This window comes from Bombina bombina, unplaced genomic scaffold, assembly GCF_027579735.1.
Source record: "Bombina bombina isolate aBomBom1 unplaced genomic scaffold, aBomBom1.pri scaffold_485, whole genome shotgun sequence".
NCBI lineage: Eukaryota > Metazoa > Chordata > Amphibia > Anura > Bombinatoridae > Bombina > Bombina bombina.
The window spans coordinates 43,362-62,311 of record NW_026512546.1 but is presented as its reverse complement, the minus strand read 5'-3'; the positions used below and the strand labels follow the sequence as shown (position 1 = coordinate 62,311).

The 18,950-nt window shown below is 43.5% G+C and overlaps 1 protein-coding gene across 3 annotated transcripts in view; it reads right to left on the bottom strand.

Moving 5' to 3' along the window:
- The window catches only part of LOC128644384 (zinc finger protein 84), a 70,836-nt gene extending 69,821 nt beyond the window's left edge, over positions 1–1,015 (bottom strand). For all 3 annotated transcript variants that reach the window (XR_008399981.1, XM_053697012.1, XM_053697010.1), the window contains exon 1: positions 911–1,015. The gene's annotated coding sequence lies outside the window, so the exon portion shown is untranslated. The remainder of the gene's footprint in view (positions 1–910) is intronic.
- Positions 1,016–18,950: the final 17,935 nt, after the last annotated feature.

The window sequence follows — 18,950 nt, the reverse complement described above, 5'->3', positions numbered from 1 at the left end:
CTGCTGTGTTGTAACAATAACCATACGCCCAGAGCCCGGTGCTGTCAGTATTGTGCTGCTGTGTTGTAACAATAACCTTACGCCCAGAGCCCGGTGCTGTCAGTATTGTGCTGCTGTATTGTAACAATAACCATACGCCCAGAGCCAGGTGCTGTCAGTATTGTGCTGCTGTGTTGTAACAATAACCATACGCCCAGAGCCCGGTGCTGTCAGTATTGTGCTGCTGTGTTGTAACAATAACCATACGCCCAGAGCCAGGTGCTGTCAGTATTGTGCTGCTGTGTTGTAACAATAACCATAGGCCCAGAGCCCGGTACTGTCAGTATTGTGCTGCTGTGTTGTAACAATAACCTTACGCCCAGAGCCCGGTACTGTCAGTATTGTGCTGCTGTGTTGTAACAATAACCATAGGCCCAGAGCCCGGTGCTGTCAGTATTGTGCTGCTGTGTTGTAACAATAACCATAGGCCCAGAGCCCGGTGCTGTCAGTATTGTGCTGCTGTGTAGTAACAATAACCATAGGCCCAGAGCCCGGTACTGTCAGTATTGTGCTGCTGTAATCTGGATAATAAGATATAGATAAGTAGAAATTAAACTATTAAATGGCAGAACCGCGTGGGCGGAGCAACTGAACAGTGGGCGTTAACTCTAGAGAACCTGATAACCGTTCTCTGCTGCAAAGTGTCACTGGAATTAGTTATTTCAATTTCGGCACCTATGTGACATGTTCTGTGACGTAATCACACAGGGAAACAAATACCTAATGAAATCATAAGTGACAAACCGGTGACGTTAGAGAATAACACCTCACTGCCTGGCAGACAAGGAGTTAACACCACCGCCGCTAGTTAACCCCTTGTGGGTAGTCACAAAACCATTTATTAACACTTTTATGGAGAGTCGTCACTAACCTGCCTAATCTACCTCACAGCTCTCCGGTCCTGCTTGGCCAAGACTCCGGTGCACGGAGCCTTAACAATGCGCAGCCGCCATATTGCGCAAGATGCGGAGTGACGTCACGCGCACGATGCGCTCTTACGTTCGGAAGCGTAGAACTCCAACTCCCAGAAGCCTCAGCACAGAACATACCACAGGAGGGAACCACAAACCGACAGATGAAGGGATTCTGTCCGCATTAAGGTGATGCCGGGCGAGTAGATAACCTTTTCGTTCCCTTCCTGTCACCGAATTTAGGATTTTAGCGCTGCCCTCACACGGTACAGGCAATGTGCCCGGAAAGAACATGGCTGATGCAGCGTTACGTGCTGTACCACGTCACACGTAGCAGTTCTACAGTGTTCCCCTTATGCGTCACATATCACGATCACCCCCCTCTGCTGTGAGTTTGTGCCCTGCATCACGCAACCAATCAGAACACGCTGTGAGTTTGTGCCCTGCATAATACAACCAATCAGAACAAGCTGTCAGTTTGTGCACTGCATCATGCAACCAATCAGAACAAGCTGTGAGTTTGTGCCCTGCATTATACAACCAATCAGAACAAGCTGTGAGTTTGTGCCCTGCATCATGCAACCAATCAGAACAAGCTGTGAGTTTGTGCCCTGCATTATACAACCAATCAGAATAAGCTGTGAGTTTGTGCTCTGCATTATACAACCAATCAGAACAAGCTGTGAGTTTGTGCCCTGCATTATACAACCAATCAGAACAAGCTGTGAGTTTGTGCCCTGCATTATACAACCAATCAGAACAACCGGTGAGTTTGTGCCCTGCATTATACAACCAATCAGAACAAGCTGTGAGTTTGTGCCCTGCATCATAAAGCCAATCAGAACAAGCTGTGAGTTTGTGCCCTGCATTATACAACCAATCAGAACAAGCTGTGAGTTTGTGCACTGCATTATACAATCAATCAGAACAAGCTGTGAGTTTGTGCCCTGCATTATACAACCAATCAGACCAAGCTGTGAGTTTGTGCCCTGCATTATACAACCAATCAGAACAAGCTGTGAGTTTGTGCCCTGTATTATACAATCAATCAGAACAAGCTGTGAGTTTGTGCCCTGTATTATGCAACCAATCAGAACAAGCTGTGAGTTTGTGCCCTGCATTATACAACCAATCAGAACAAGCTGTGAGTTTGTGCACTGCATTATACAATCAATCAGAACAAGCTGTGAGTTTGTGCCCTGCATTATACAACCAATCAGACCAAGCTGTGAGTTTGTGCCCTGCATTATACAACCAATCAGAACAAGCTGTGAGTTTGTGCCCTGTATTATACAATCAATCAGAACAAGCTGTGAGTTTGTGCCCTGTATTATGCAACCAATCAGAACAAGCTGTGAGTTTGTGCACTGCATTATACAGTCAATCAGAACAAGCTGTGAGTTTGTGCACTGCATTATACAATCAATCAGAACAAGCGGTGAGTTTGTGCCCTGCATTATACAACCAATCAGAACAAGCTGTGAGTTTGTGCACTGCATTATACAACCAATCAGACCAAGCTGTGAGTTTGTGCTCTGCATCATAAAGCCAATCAGAACAAGCTGTGAGTTTGTGCTCTGCATCATAAAGCCAATCAGAACAAGCTGTGAGTTTGTGCTCTGCATCATAAAGCCAATCAGAACAAGCTGTGAGTTTGTGCTCTGCATCATAAAACCAATCAGAACAAGCTGTGATTTTGTGCTCTGCATCATAAAACCAATCAGACCAAGCTGTGAGTTTGTGCCCTGCATTATACAACCAATCAGTACAAGCTGTGAGTTTGTGCCCTGCATTATACAACCAATCAGAACAAGCTGTGAGTTTGTGCTCTGCATTATACAACCAATCAGAACAAGCTGTGAGTTTGTGCCCTGCATTATGCAACCAATCAGAACAAGCTGTGAGTTTGTGCCCTGCATTATGCAACCAATCAGAACAAGCTGTGAGTTTGTGCCCTGCATTATGCAACCAATCAGAACAAGCTGTGAGTTTGTGCCCTGCATTATAGAACCAACCAGAACAAGCTGTGAGTTTGTGCACTGCATTATACAACTAATCAGAACAAGCTGGAGGTTGTGCACTGCATTATACAACCAATCAGAACAAGCTGTGAGTTTGTGCCCTGCATTATACAACCAATCAGAACAAGCTTTGAGTTTGTGCCCTGCATTAAACAACCAATCAGAACAAGCTGTGAGTTTGTGCCCTGCATTATACAACCAATCAGAACAAGCTGTGAATTTGTGCCCTGCATTAAACAACCAATCAGAACAAGCTGTGAGTTTGTGCCCTGCATTATACAACCAATCAGAACAAGCTGTGAGTTTGTACACTGCATCATGCAACCAATCAGAACAAGCTGTGAGTTTGTGTCCTGCATTATGCAACCAATCAGAACAAGCTGTGAGTTGGTGCTCTGCATTATACAACCAATAAGAACAAGCTGTGAGTTTGTGCCCTGCATTATACAACAAATCAGAACAAGCTGTGAGTTTGTGCACTGCATTATGCAACCAATCAGTACAAGCTGTGAGTTTGTTTACTGCATTATACAACCAATCAGAACAAGCTGTGAGTTTGTTTACTGCATTATACAACCAATCAGAACAAGCTGTAAGTTTGTTTACTGCATTATACAACCAATCAGAACAAGCTGTGAGTTTGTGCCCTGCATTATGCAACCAATCAGAACAAGATGTGAGTTTATGCACTGCATTATACAACCAATCAGAACAAGCTGTGAGTTTGTGCCCTGCATATACAACCAATCAGACCAAGCTGTGAGTTTGTGCCCTGCATTAAGCAACCAATCAGAACAAGCTGTGTGTTTGTGCCCTGTATTATGCAACCACTCAGAACAAGCTGTGAGTTTGTGCCCTGCATTAAACAACCAATCAGAACAAGCTGTAAGTTTGTTTACTGCATTATACAACCAATCAGAACAAGCTGTGAGTTTGTGCCCTGCATTATGCAACCAATCAGAACAAGATGTGAGTTTATGCACTGCATTATACAACCAATCAGAACAAGCTGTGAGTTTGTGCCCTGCATTATACAATCAATCAGAACAAGCTGTGAGTTTGTGCACTGCATTATACAATCAATCAGAACAAGCGGTGAGTTTGTGCCCTGCATTATACAACCAATCAGAACAAGCTGTGAGTTTGTGCACTGCATTATACAACCAATCAGACCAAGCTGTGAGTTTGTGCTCTGCATCATAAAGCCAATCAGAACAAGCTGTGAGTTTGTGCTCTGCATCATAAAGCCAATCAGAACAAGCTGTGAGTTTGTGCTCTGCATCATAAAGCCAATCAGAACAAGCTGTGAGTTTGTGCTCTGCATCATAAAACCAATCAGAACAAGCTGTGATTTTGTGCTCTGCATCATAAAACCAATCAGACCAAGCTGTGAGTTTGTGCCCTGCATTATACAACCAATCAGTACAAGCTGTGAGTTTGTGCCCTGCATTATACAACCAATCAGAACAAGCTGTGAGTTTGTGCTCTGCATTATACAACCAATCAGAACAAGCTGTGAGTTTGTGCCCTGCATTATGCAACCAATCAGAACAAGCTGTGAGTTTGTGCCCTGCATTATGCAACCAATCAGAACAAGCTGTGAGTTTGTGCCCTGTATTATGCAACCAATCAGAACAAGCTGTGAGTTTGTGCCCTGCATTATAGAACCAACCAGAACAAGCTGTGAGTTTGTGCACTGCATTATACAACTAATCAGAACAAGCTGGAGGTTGTGCACTGCATTATACAACCAATCAGAACAAGCTGTGAGTTTGTGCCCTGCATTATACAACCAATCAGAACAAGCTTTGAGTTTGTGCCCTGCATTAAACAACCAATCAGAACAAGCTGTGAGTTTGTGCCCTGCATTATACAACCAATCAGAACAAGCTGTGAATTTGTGCACTGCATTAAACAACCAATCAGAACAAGCTGTGAGTTTGTGCCCTGCATTATACAACCAATCAGAACAAGCTGTGAGTTTGTACACTGCATCATGCAACCAATCAGAACAAGCTGTGAGTTTGTGTCCTGCATTATGCAACCAATCAGAACAAGCTGTGAGTTGGTGCTCTGCATTATACAACCAATAAGAACAAGCTGTGAGTTTGTGCCCTGCATTATACAACAAATCAGAACAAGCTGTGAGTTTGTGCACTGCATTATGCAACCAATCAGTACAAGCTGTGAGTTTGTTTACTGCATTATACAACCAATCAGAACAAGCTGTGAGTTTGTTTACTGCATTATACAACCAATCAGAACAAGCTGTAAGTTTGTTTACTGCATTATACAACCAATCAGAACAAGCTGTGAGTTTGTGCCCTGCATTATGCAACCAATCAGAACAAGATGTGAGTTTATGCACTGCATTATACAACCAATCAGAACAAGCTGTGAGTTTGTGCCCTGCATTATACAACCAATCAGACCAAGCTGTGAGTTTGTGCCCTGCATTAAGCAACCAATCAGAACAAGCTGTGTGTTTGTGCCCTGTATTATGCAACCACTCAGAACAAGCTGTGAGTTTGTGCCCTGCATTAAACAACCAATAAGAACAAGATGTGAGTTTGTGCACTGCATTATGCAACCAATCAGAACAAGATGTGAATTTGTGCCCTGCATTATGCAACCAATCAGAACAAGCTGTGAGTTTGTTTACTGCATTATACAACAAATCAGAACAAGCTGTGATTTTTTTTATTGCATTATACAACCAATCAGAACAAGCTGTGTTTGTGCCCTGCATTATGCAACCAATCAGAACAAGCTGTGAGTTTGTGTACTGCATTATACAACCAATCAGAACAAGCTGTGAGTTTGTGTCCTGCATTATACAACCAATCAGAACAAGCTGTGAGTTTGTGCCCTGTATTATACAACCAATCAGAACAAGCTGTGAGTTTGTGCCCTGCATTATATAACCAATCAAAACAAGCTGTGAGTTTGTGCCCTGCATTAAACAACCAATCAATACAAGATGTGTGTGTGCCCTGCATTATACAACCAATCAGAACAAGATGTGAGTTTGTGCACTGCATTATACAGCCAATCAGAACAAGATGTGTGCACTGCATCATGCAACCAATCAGAACAAGCTGTGAGTTTGTGCACTACATCATGCAACCAATCAGAACAAGCTGTGAGTTTGTTTACTGCATTATACAACCAATAAGAACAAGCTGTGTTTGTGTCCTGCATTATACAACTAATCAGAACAAGCTGTGAGTTTGAGCCCTGCATTATACAACCAATCAGAACAAGCTGTGAGTTTGTGCCCTGTATTATACAACCAATCAGAACAAGCTGTGAGTTTGTGCCCTGCATTATATAACCAATCAGAACAAGCTGTGAGTTTGTGCCCTGCATTAAACAACCAATCAGTACAAGATGTGTGTGTGCCCTGCATTATACAACCAATCAGAACAAGATGTGAATTTGTGCACTGCATCATGCAAACAATCAGAACAAGCTGTGAGTTTGTGCACTGCATTATACAACAAATCAGAACAAGCTGTGAGTTTGTGCACTGCATTATACAACCAATCAGAACAAGCTGTGAATTTGTGCACTGCATCATGCAACCAATCAGAACAAGCTGTGAGTTTGTGCACTGTATTATACAACCAATCAGAACAAGCTGTGAGTTTGTGCACTGCATTATACAACAAATCAGAACAAGCTGTGAGTTTGTGCACTGCATTATACAACCAATCAGAACAAGATGTGAATTTGTGCACTGCATCATGCAACCAATCAGAACAAGCTGTGAGTTTGTGCACTGTATTATACAACCAATCAGAACAAGCTGTGAGTTTGTGCACTGCATTATACAACAAATCAGAACAAGCTGTGAGTTTGTGCACTGCATTATACAACCAATCAGAACAAGCTGTGAGTTTTTTTTATTGCATTATACAACCAATCAGAACAAGCTGTGTTTGTGCCCTGCATTATGCAACCAATAAGAACAAGCTGTGAGTTTGTGTACTGCATTATACAACCAATCAGATCAAGCTGTGAGTTTGTGCCCTGCATTATACAACCAATCAGAACAAGCTGTGAGTTTGTGCCCTGTATTATACAACCAATCAGAACAAGCTGTGAGTTTGTGGCCTGCATTACATAACCAATCAGAACAAGCTGTGAGTTTGTGCCCTGCATTAAACAACCAATCAATACAAGATGTGTGTGTGCCCTGCATTATACAACCAATCAGAACAAGATGTGAGTTTGTGCACTGCATCATGCAACCAATCAGAACAAGCTGTGAGTTTGTGCACTGCATCATGCAACCAATCAGAACAAGCTGTGAGTTTGTTTACTGCATTATACAACCAATAAGAACAAGCTGTGTTTGTGCCCTGCATTATACAACTAATCAGAACAAGCTGTGAGTTTGTGCCCTGCATTATACAACCAATCAGAAAAAGCTGTGAGTTTGTGCCCTGTATTATACAACCAATCAGAACAAGCTGTGAGTTTGTGCCCTGCATTATATAACCAATCAGAACAAGCTGTGAGTTTGTGCCCTGCATTATACAACCAATCAGAACAAAATGTGAATTTGTGCACTGCATCATGCAACCAATCAGAACAAGCTGTGAGTTTGTGCACTGTATTATACAACCAATCAGAACAAGCTGTGAGTTTGTGCACTGCATTATACAGTCAATCAGAATAAGCTTTGAGTTTGTGCCCTGCATTATACAACCAATCAGAACAAGCTGTGAGTTTGTGCCCTGCATCATGCAACCAATCAGAACAAGCTGTGAGTTTGTGCACTGCATTATACAGTCAATCAGAACAAGCTGTGAGTTTGTGCACTGTATTATACAACCAATCAGAACAAGCTGTGAGTTTGTGCCCTGCATTATACAACCAACCAGAACAAGCTGTGAGTTTGTGCCCTGCATCGTGCAACCAATCAGAACAAGCTGTGAGTTTGTGCACTGCATTATACAGTCAATCAGAACAAGCTGTGAGTTTGTGCACTGCATCATAAAATCAATCAGAACAAGCTGTGAGTTTGTGCACTGCGATATACAGTTAATCAGAACAAGCTGTGAGTTTGTGACCTGCATTATACAACCAACCAGAACAAGCTGTTAGTTTGTGCACTGCATCATAAAGCCAATCAGAACAAGCTGTGAGTTTGTGCACTGCATTATACAACCAATCAGAACAAGCTGTGAGTTTTTTTTATTGCATTATACAACCAATCAGAACAAGCTGTGTTTGTGCCCTGCATTATGCAACAAATCAGAACAAGCTGTGAGTTTGTGCCTTGCATTATACAACCAATCAGAACAAGCTGTGAGTTTGTGTCCTGTATTATACAACCAATCAGAACAAGCTGTGAGTTTGTGCCCTGCATTATATAACCAATCAGAACAAGCTGTGAGTTTGTGCCCTGCATTAAACAACCAATCAGTACAAGATGTGTGTGTGCCCTGCATTATACAACCAATCAGAACAAGATGTGAGTTTGTGCGCTGCATTATACAACCAATCAGAACAAGATGTGTGCACTGCATCATGCAACAAATCAGAACAAGCTGTGAGTTTGTGCACTGCATCATGCAACCAATCAGAACAAGCTGTGAGTTTGTTTACTGCATTATACAACCAATAAGAACAAGCTGTGTTTGTGCCCTGCATTATACAACAAATCAGAACAAGCTGTGAGTTTGTGCCCTGCATCATGCAACCAATCAGAACAAGCTGTGAGTTTGTGCTGTGCATTATGCAACCAATCAGAACAAGCTGTGAGTTTGTGCCCTGCATCATGCAACCAATCAGAACAAGCTGTGAGTTTGTGCCCTGCATCATGCAACCAATCAGAACAAGCTGTGAGTTTGTGCACTGCATCATGCAACCAATCAGAACAAGCTGTGAGTTTGTGCCCTGCATTTCACAACTAATCAGAACAAGCTGTGAGTTTGTGCCCTGCATTATTCAACCAATCAAAACAAGCTGCGAGTTTGTGCCCTGCAGTATACAACCAATCAGAACAAGCTGTGAGTTTGTGCCCTGCAGTATACAACCAATCAGAACAAGCTGTGGGTTTGTGCTCTGCATTATACAACCAATCAGAACAAGCTGTGAGTTTGTGCACTGCATTTTTTTTTTTTATTGAAGTTCACAAGTTTATACAAGGCAAGTAAGTATCAATATGGAATATTTTACATCTGATACAGTTAGTATTTTGGACATAACAGAGGCAATAACCCTAATAACAAGCAAGCACATGCAAGAAAAATTAAAAGCAAAATCTTGACACTTGTGTTTACCGACAATAATATTTTTGTTAAAATACAATTAAAGTTTTAAAACACAAAAAAACCCTCCTTGGCTATAGCGGCAAAATGTTACACATTGTGATGTATTGCTCATGATACATCATGTAAATGTCAAAGGAAAAAAGGAACTAAACCTGTTCCCCCTTTACTTTTTCCTTGTCTTAGATTTTAACCTAGTCACTTAAACTAACAACCTTATTGCAACTAATATTCGTAAAGACTAGGTAACCATAAGCAGGATGATGTCCCAAAACAAAATGGGGCAATACAAACGATGGCCGCTGAAGGGAGAGGGAGGAGGAGAGAGGAGAAAAAAAAAAAAAAAAACCCATTGAATCAACAATTCCCTAATAAAACTAATTCTGAATTCCGAAATGGGAATATCAAATGATCAGCTTCTCCAGAAGGTAAACTCTTTAAATATAGGGACCATTTTTGAAAAAAGTTACATCAAAAACATTGTTCATATCAGTATCATGTTGTTCAATAATACATTGTTTTCCCAGATACCCTTTAATTTCTGCAAGGTTAGGGAAATGTAATTTCTAGCTGAGAGGATAATCAATGTTACGTAACCAACAGGATACCAAGGGTTAATACCAGATGGAAGATGCCCTGAATGTGAGATCAGCAACTCACAACCCAGCTAATTCCCCCCTCAAACATGAGACCAGGCTCCACATTGAAGGTTAAAACAGAATGCCATTTATTGAAGGCTGTATGCCCAGTATTTATGCAGGTCTGACCCCTGATGGGGGGGTTGAAAGAATATTGTACATTAGATAGAGGGAAAACGCCCTTTGACATGATACAATAGAATTACATTACTTAAGCAGATAAACAATTTAAACACAAGAAAACAATGCAGTCCTTCTTATCACCTAGCAGTGAATGCTTATCACATAAACTTAATTACAGTACACAATAGCTGCTGCCAGGACCTGTCTTTAGAAAATAGCTTCTTAAAGCTGAACAAAGTTAACTCTTTCAGTACTGACAGAAGGGTCTGTCACATAGCTCCCCCCTTGTGGAACACTCCGGCAGACCCCGCTTGACCCTTTGGCGGGTCAACCTGGGGATGACCGGACTAGGAGGTGGTAGGCATGTCAGTTTGCTGGGACAATCCATCTGTATTCCCGTTATGAGAGAGAATTCCTGCCCGTATAAATAAGGGTTCAACTTCTTCAGTGCCCAGACTAGGGCTAAACAGTCCTTCAAAATCTCATCAGCTTCTTTACAAGTTTTTTGTACCTGCTCTTTATAGGTATCCACAATTCCTTCATACTGACATAGGGTGCCCTTGAGTTGCTGCACCTCACTATGAGCCACTATGAGCCAGCGTCAGCTTCTCCTCCAGTGTCGCAAGTTCGTCTTTAATGTTTCATGTTCCATTCTCAAGCTGGTGTTGTCTGCAGTCTGTCGGTGCAGCTTGTCTAGCAGAGATTCCCGTTCTAAACGTGCTTTTTCCTCTGCGCTCCTCTTCTCTCCCGCTAGCACTGTTACATGATTGTTTATCGTGACCATTTCATCCTCTACTTGGCTTCTCCTTCATCAGCGCATTGTAACGGGACTCCCACGTATCAATAGCGGATAGGGATTTACTGAGTTCAGCAGCAGGTGGGTCAGTCTCTGCGGCACGGATCTGGGCACGGGTAGGCACAGGGTTAACATCGGTGGGACCCATGGGAGCATAGGCAGAAACAAGGGGGGTCAAGTTATTTCCAAGGAGAACATCAGCAGGTAAGTCCTTCTTGACCCCCACATTCACAGGTCTAGCGCCCCCTCCCCAATCCAAATGTACCTGGGCAACAGGTAGGCCGAACACAGCGCCCCCTGCTACCCTCACAGCCACAGTGTCTCCAGTGTGCTGTTTCTCAGACACCAAGTTCTTTTGAAGCAAGGTCATGGTAGCACCAGTATCCCGTAGACCACTGACCTCCTTCCCATTCACTTTTACCAGTTGCCGGTTATTCCGGTGGGCAGCTTGCACAGGGTCTGCTTCATGTAGGATGCCCCAGCATTCTTGCTCTTCTACGTAGTGGGCCGCAGGCTGAGGGTTACGTGGGATTCCGCCGGCGGGTCTTCTCCAGGACTGTGCTTGGTTCGCTGCGTTTAGGGGACACTCTGGTCTTTTGTGCCCTAGTTGCTTACATCCAAAGCACCGAATAGGTTGTGAGTAGCCCCGCAAATTGAACTGGGCTCTCTGAGGGTAGTTCGTTGCCAGAGGCCGTGTGGTATAGCGGTGCGCCGGGGGTTGGTAATTGGCAGCTGCTGGGGTGACTGGGGGTCTGTACTCCACTCTGGCAGGGGGCTTAGTGGTAGCAGTGTCCAGTTTGCGGGCATCTGTATACTCATCTGCCAAGCGAGCAGCTTCATGCAGGGTGGATTGTTTACGGTCCCGAACCCACTCTCTAACTCCTGCTGATAACTTGTCAAAGCAATGTTCCAACAGGAATAGCTGCAGCACCTCTTCCCCAGATACGGCTTGGCACCCCGCTATCCAGTGAGCTGCTGTGCGGTGCACCTTACATGCCCACTCAACGTAGGAATCACTAGCTAATTTAACAGTGTCTCTGAACCGCCTCCGGTATGCCTCCGGTGTAACCGCATACCTGGAGAGCAGAGCCTCTTTCACAGTATTATAATCCCCGACTTCCTCATCTGGAATGGCCCGAAAAGCCTCACTGGCCTGGCCGGATAATTTTCCGGATAATATCGTGACCCAGTCCTCTGCGGGTACCTTGTGTAGTGCACATTGCCTCTCAAAATCCGCAAGGTACCCATCAATCTCTCCTTCTGTTTCCAGGAAGTTTTTAAAAGCTGCAAAATTTACTTTTCCCTTTTCCACTGGGGTTGCTGTGACTTGGGCTGCTGCAGCGCCGCTTTGGCGAAGTAGGTTGGCCTCCACAGCTGCTATGACCCGGTCGATAATTTCCGCATTTGGGTTGGGGCCATAATGTGCCAGTCTTATTTTAACCGCCCGATCAAAGCTTGCTTCTTCGGGGGTTCTGTCTGATATGCTGGGCCCATTGGTTCCTTCGGTCCCTGGTACTCCTTCCATCTTAGTCAGTATTGTAATAATCCCCCTCTTCCTGAGGTTACTGGCTTGTGTAGTTGCTCTTCTGGGCGATAAGGATCCTCCCGTCGCTTGCTACCAATTGTTACAGTACCAACAGGATACCAAGTGTTAATACCAGATGGAAGATGCCCTGAATGTGAGATCAGCAACTCACAACCTAGCTAATTCCCCCCTCAAACATGAGACCAGGCTCCACATTGAAGGTTAAAACAGAATGCCATTTATTGAAGGCTGTATGCCCAGTATTTATGCAGGTCTGACCCCTGATGGGGGGTTGAAAGAATATTGTACATTAGATAGAGGGAAAACGCCCTTTGACATAATACAATAGAATTACATTACTTAAGCAGATAAACAATTTAAACACAAGAAAACAATGCAGTCCTTATCACCTAGCAGTGAATGCTTATCACATAAACTTAATTACAGTACACAATAGCTGCTGCCAGGACCTGTCTTTAGAAAATAGCTTCTTAAAGCTGAACAAAGTTAACTCTTTCAGTACTGACAGAAGGGTCTGTCACAATCAAGTTAACTAATTTCTTGTGAGTATGACTTTGCTCTCCCCCCCCCCCGAGAAAGATAATATTATATAAGGAGAAACCACTATAAGAGAGCTTTAAAACCCTGAGGATCCAGTACTCTAGCTTCTGCTACATTTGTCTAACTTTGGGGCACCCCATAACATATGAATCAAGTCTGCCGCTTGAAAGGAACATTTTGGACATGCACAGAAAGTCAAGTTCCCATCTAGCTCCCTTGGATGGGGTGTAGTACGCCCGGTGTAACAGTTTCATGTGGGACTCTCTCCATGTTGAGGACATCGTGGTCTTGGCAACTATTACAATAGATTTTTGAACTACCCCCGGATCAATATAACGTTGAAAATTTAGGCCATTCCATTGTTGGCATAGTTCAAGAAGATTTTGGTCACCTCTTTTGGAAAGTAGAAGTTGGTACCATAATGAGATTGAATGTATTCCACTTATGACTAATGGAAACCATTTTTCAAAAAGTCCCCAGGACTAGATCCAACCATGTTCACTAGCAAGACTAAACACATAATGCCTCTCTTGCAGATATGCAAAAAAACACTGTTATTTGTAGAGTGCCAACAGATTCTGCAGCGCTATAAACATAGGTGGTATACAAGGAAACTTTTATAGGGATCAAATGGGTAGAGGGCCCTGCCAAGAGTTGCACTGTTGTAGTCAGCTCTTATGAAGGTGATCTACAAATAGCTGGGGTTATAGGCTTACATGCTAAGGGGTTAGCTATGGAGTTAGAAAGGTTAGTGTAGGTTGTAAGCGTCCCTGAATAGTGGAGTCTTTAGAGAGTACTTGAAGCTTGTAAAACTAGGGGAGAGTCTTGTGGTGCGAGGCAGAGAGTTCCACAAGATGGGAGCCAGTCTGGAGAAGTCCTGTAAACGGGAGTGCGATGAGGTAACCAGAGAGGAGGAGAGTAGGAGGTCATGAGCAGAGCGAAGGGGGCGGGAGGGAGAGTATCTGAAGACAAGGTCTGAGATATAGGGGGAGCATTGCAGTTGAGGGCTTTGTGTGTCAGAGTGAGAATTTTGTGTTTAATCCTAGAGGCAAGAGGAAGCCAGTGAAGGGATTGGCAGAGAGGTACAGCAGATGAAGAGCGACGTGTAAGGAAGATGAGCCTGGCAGAGGCATTCATTATGGATTGTAAAGGAGCTAGGCGGCAGGTGGGGAGACCAGAGAGGACAGAGTTGCAGTAGTCGAGGTGGGAAAGGATGAGAGAGTGGATTAAAGTCTTAGTTGTCTCTTGAGTAAGAAAATTTCTAATTTTAGAGATGTTTTTAAGGTGGAAGCGGCAGGATTTAGCCAAGGAGGCCCATTTATCAAGCTCCGAACGGAGCTTGAGGGCCCGTGTTTCTAAAGACCGCTGCTCCATAACCCTGTCACAGAGATCGCCACAATTCAACCCGATTGAGTACGATCAGGTTGATTGACACCTCCCTGCTTGCGGCCAATCTGCAGGGGGCGGTGTTGCACCATAAAGCCTGCAGGGGGCAGCGTTGCATCATAAGAGCTGCTGGTGCAATGCGGAATACGGAGAGCGTATTGCTCTCCACATTCAGAAAGGTCTGTCGGACCTGATCCGCACTGTCGGATTAGGTCCAACAGACCTTTGTTAAATAGGCCTCAAGGACTGAATGTGAGGAGTGAAAGAAAGATCTGAGTCAAACGTGACCCCAAGACATCAGGCATGCGGGGTAGGGATAATATAATGTAATTTATATGATCTAATTCTAATTAATATCTACTTATTCACAAATTAATCTTATATCTCAGATACTGTAATATCAGTACAACTACGTAACCAATGGAACTGTCCTATAGAGCATTAATTTGTATGTAGGAAAGCCTTATGCTTATCCCAGGCAGTAATTAGTATGCAGGATAGCCTTATGCTTATCCCAGGCAGTAATTAGTATGTAGGAAAGCCTTATGCTTATCCCAGGCAGTAATTAGTATGTAGGAAAGCCTTATGCTTATCCCAGGAAGTAATTAGTACGAAGAATAGACTTATGCTTATCCCAGGCAGTAATTAGTATGTAGGAAAGCCTTATGCTTATCCCAGGCAGTAATTAGTATGTAGGAAAGCCTTATGCTTATCCCAGGCAGTAATTAGTATGTAGAATAGCTTTATGCTTATCCCAGGCAGTAATTAGTATGTAGAATAGCTTTATGCTTATCCCAGGCAGTAATTAGTATGTAGGATAGCCTTATGCTTATCCCAGGCATTAATTAGTATGTAGGATAGCCTTATGCTTATCACAGGCAGTAATTAGTACGTAGGATAGCCTTATGTTTATCCCAGGCAGTAATTAGTATGTAGGATAGCCTTATGCTTATCCCAGGCAGTAATTAGTACGTAGGATAGCCTTATGCTTATCCCAGGTACCATAAAGCCTGCAGGGGGCAGCGTTGCATCATAAGAGCTGCTGGTGCAATGCGGAATACGGAGAGCGTATTGCTCTCCACATTCAGAAAGGTCTGTCGGACCTGATCCGCACTGTCGGATTAGGTCCAACAGACCTTTGTTAAATAGGCCTCAAGGACTGAATGTGAGGAGTGAAAGAAAGATCTGAGTCAAACGTGACCCCAAGACATCAGGCATGCGGGGTAGGGATAATATAATGTAATTTATATGATCTAATTCTAATTAATATCTACTTATTCACAAATTAATCTTATATCTCAGATACTGTAATATCAGTACAACTACGTAACCAATGGAACTGTCCTATAGAGCATTAATTTGTATGTAGGAAAGCCTTATGCTTATCCCAGGCAGTAATTAGTATGCAGGATAGCCTTATGCTTATCCCAGGCAGTAATTAGTATGTAGGAAAGCCTTATGCTTATCCCAGGCAGTAATTAGTATGTAGGAAAGCCTTATGCTTATCCCAGGAAGTAATTAGTACGAAGAATAGACTTATGCTTATCCCAGGCAGTAATTAGTATGTAGGAAAGCCTTATGCTTATCCCAGGCAGTAATTAGTATGTAGGAAAGCCTTATGCTTATCCCAGGCAGTAATTAGTATGTAGAATAGCTTTATGCTTATCCCAGGCAGTAATTAGTATGTAGAATAGCTTTATGCTTATCCCAGGCAGTAATTAGTATGTAGGATAGCCTTATGCTTATCCCAGGCATTAATTAGTATGTAGGATAGCCTTATGCTTATCACAGGCAGTAATTAGTACGTAGGATAGCCTTATGTTTATCCCAGGCAGTAATTAGTATGTAGGATAGCCTTATGCTTATCCCAGGCAGTAATTAGTACGTAGGATAGCCTTATGCTTATCCCAGGTAGTAATTAGTATGTAGGATATCCTTATGCTTATCCCAAGCAGTAATTAGTATGTAGGATAGCGTTACGTTTATGTTTTGTATGCCGATAACACCCAAATCTACCTCTCTGCACCAGACCTACCTACTTCCTTACTAAGCCGTGTCACTAACTGTCTTTCTCACATCTCATCTTGGATGTCCTCTCACTACCTTAAGCTAAATCTCTCCAAAACTGAACTCCTTATTTTTCCCCCTTCTTCCATTGTCTCCACCCCCAAAATTTCTATAACTGTTGATAATTCCATCATTACCCCTACCCCGCACGCCCGAAGTCTTGGGGTCACAATTGACTCAGATCTTTCCTTCACTCCCCACATTCAGTTCTTGGCTAAAGCCTGCCGCTTCCACCCTAAAAACATCGCTAAAATTAGACATTTTCTTACACAAGATAAAACCAAGATTTTTCTCCACTCTGTCATCCTTTCCCGCCTCGATTACTGCAACTCCGTCCTCTCTGGTCTCCCTAGCTGCCGCATAGCTCCTTTACAATCCATTATGAATGCCTCTGCCAGACTCATCTTCCTTACTCGTCGCTCTTCATCTGCTGCACCTCTCTGCCAATCCCTTCACTGGCTTCCTCTTGCCTCTAGGATTAAACATAAAATCCTCACCCTGACATACAAAGCCCTCAACTGCACTGCTCCCCCCTACATCTCAGACCTTGTCTCTAGATACTCTCCCTCCCGTCCCCTTTGATCAGCTCAGGATCTCCTCCTCTCCTCCTCTCTTGTTACTTCCTCACATTCCCGTTCACCAGACTTCTCCAGACTGGCCCCCATCTTGTGGAATTCCCTGCCTCGCTCCATAAGACTCTCCCCTAGTTTTTACAGCTTCAAGCACTCCCTAAAAACTCTACTATTCAGGGATGCATACAACCAACACTAACCTTTCCTAACGCCATTGCTTTCCCCTTGAACCCCTTAGATTGTAAACCTATGGGCCCAGCTGTTTACAGATCGCTTCATAAGAGCCGACTACAACAGTGAAACTCTCGGCAGGGCCCTCTACCCACTTAACCCCTACAAAAGCTATCCTGTACACCGGCTATGTTTACAGCGCTGCGGAATCTGTTGGCGCTCTACAAATACCTGATAATAATAATAATGTTTATCCCAGGCAGTAATTAGTATGTAGGATAGCTTTATGCTTATCCCAGGCAGTAATTAGTATGTAGGATAGCCTTATGCTTATCCCAGGCAGTAATTAGTACGTAGGATAGCCTTATGCTTATCTCAGGCAGTAATTAGTATGTAGTAAAGCCTTATGCTTATCCCAGGCATTAATTAGTATGTAGGATAGCCTTATGCTTATCCCAGGCATTAATTAGTATGTAGGATAGCCTTATGCTTATCACAGGCAGTAATTAGTACGTAGGATAGCCTTATGTTTATCCGAGGCAGTAATTAGTATGTAGGATAGCCTTATGCTTATCCCAGGCAGTAATTAGTACGTAGGATAGCCTTATGCTTATCCCAGGTAGTAATAAGTATGTAGGATAGCCTTATGCTTATCCCAAGCAGTAATTAGTATGTAGGATAGCGTTACGTTTATGTTTAGTATGCCGATAACACCCAAATCTACCTCTCTGCACCAGACCTACCTCCTTCCTTACTAAGCCGTGTCACTAACTGTCTTTCTCACATCTCATCTTGGATGTCCTCTCACTACCTTAAGCTAAATCTCTCCAAAACTGAACTCCTTATTTTTCCCCCTTCTTCCATTGTCTCCACCCCCAAAATTTCTATAACTGTTGATAATTCCATCATTACCCCTACCCCGCACGCCCGAAGTCTTGGGGTCACACTTGACTCAGATCTTTCCTTCACTCCCCACATTCAGTTCTTGGCTAAAGCCTGCCGCTTCCACCCTAAAAACATCGCTAAAATTAGACATTTTCTTACACAAGATACAACCAAGATTTTTCTCCACTCTGTCATCCTTTCCCGCCTCGACTACTGCAACTCCGTCCTCTATGGTCTACCTAGCTGCCGCATAGCTCCTTTACAATCCATTATGAATGCCTCTGCCAGACTCATCTTCCTTACTCGTCGCTCTTCATCTGCTGCACCTCTCTGCCAATCCCTTCACTGGCTTCCTCTTGCCTCTAGGATTAAACATAAAATCCTCACCCTGACATACAAAGCCCTCAACTGCACTGCTCCCCCCTACATCTCAGACCTTGTCTCTAGATACTCTCCCTCCCGTCCCCTTTGATCAGCTCAGGATCTCCTCCTCTCCTCCTCTCTTGTTACTTCCTCACATTCCCGTTCACCGGACTTCTCCAGACTGGCCCCCATCTTGTGGAATTCCCTGCCTCGCTCCATAAGACTCTCCCCTAGTTTTTACAGCTTCAAGCACTCCCTAAAAACTCTACTATTCAGGGATGCATACAACCAACACTAACCTTTCCTAACGCCATTGCTTTCCCCTTGAACCCCTTAGATTGTAAACCTATGGGCCCAGCTGTTTACAGATCGCTTCATAAGAGCCGACTACAACAGTGAAACTCTCGGCAGGGCCCTCTACCCACTTGACCCCTACAAAAACTATCCTGTACACCGGCTATGTTTACAGCGCTGCGGAATCTGTTGGCGCTCTACAAATACCTGATAATAATAATAATGTTTATCCCAGGCAGTAATTAGTATGTAGGATAGCTTTATGCTTATCCCAGGCAGTAATTAGTATGTAGGATAGCCTTATGCTTATCCCAGGC